Raw genomic sequence first — 1,354 nt, 5'->3', positions numbered from 1 at the left:
CATTCCATCCACTGTCGTTTTGTTTCGGGCTCAAAATGGTGAACCCGGGTTTCATCACCTGCCACAGTCCGGGACTTCAGCTTCAAAACGTTGCACCAAATCAAGACAAATGTTTTTTCTGTTGGATTTACGATTCACTGTTAGACCCCGAGGGACCCATCTTGCACACACTTTTGAATATCCAAGAGTACGGATAATTGCATCCACACTTCCTTTTCTGATTGACAGATGAAGTGCCAACTGCTGAGTCGTAATGCGTCTGTCCTCGCGAATGACAACATCAGCTCGCTGCAAAATGTCGGCTGTGACAGCCGTGGATGGTCTCCCCGACCACTGCAAATCGTGGAGCTCCGCCGAACAGCCTACCGACGACCTCACCCTCCGTGCCCAGCGACTGACTGTACTTCTGCCGTCTGCAGATGCTCTGCAGACTTTGCACAAGCGTTTGTATTCGCCACAGTTTCTTTCTCGGCAGTAAGAAAATCAATGATGGCACATTACTTGTAAAGAATATCACCTACAGACGCCATTTTGGAACTGCGTTGCATCTACGCTATCTGTCGTAAGTGACAAACTTGCCGCGCTCATTCAGGAGACTTCAAATAATACATATGCAACGTTTAGCATTCCTAGCATTGTTTTTGACAGAAAAAAAACGGTGCATTACTTTCTCAGAGACCCTCATATTTACCACCATTTTGCACAGTATTTAATGAGGTCACTGACTTAGTATTTCGGCCGTACACTGCTATTTCAAAGTGTCTCATGTCATAAATTGTAATAATTATCACTGTTTTAAGTAGGATGACTGTTGCTGATGACCCTTTCAGTACGTTATACAGAGCTCAAATAACGAGACTCACGAAACTCTACCAATACGAGGGGTGAAGGGAGGGGGAGCTTGATTCCTTAGGGTCTCGAGAGAGCTGTCCTAATGCAGAAGCGGTGAGAGAGTGGCCTCGCTTTAGATCATTTAAACTAAACTCCTCCCGAACAGGCCATGAAGCCCCAAGGGTACCGACCGGCCGCCGTGTCGTCCTCAGACCACAGGCGGCACTGGATGCGGATATGGAGGGGGCATGTGGTCAGCATACCGCTCTCCCGGCCGTATGTCAGTTTACGAGACCGGAGCCGCTACTTCTCAATCAAGTAGCTCCTGAGTTTTGCTTCACGAGGACTGAGGGCACCCCTTCCAATAGCGCTTGACAGACCGAATGGTCACCCATCCACGTGCTAGCCCAGCCCGGCAGCGCTTAACTTCGGTGATCTGACGGGAACGGTGTTACCACTTCGGAAACGCCGTTGGCCTTTGTATCATTATCTGAGCCGGAAACCGCAGCATCTGACCGAGACG

Source organism: Schistocerca cancellata, chromosome 5 (genome assembly GCF_023864275.1).
Source record: "Schistocerca cancellata isolate TAMUIC-IGC-003103 chromosome 5, iqSchCanc2.1, whole genome shotgun sequence".
Taxonomy (NCBI): domain Eukaryota; kingdom Metazoa; phylum Arthropoda; class Insecta; order Orthoptera; family Acrididae; genus Schistocerca; species Schistocerca cancellata.
This window is presented reverse-complemented; position numbering follows the sequence as displayed.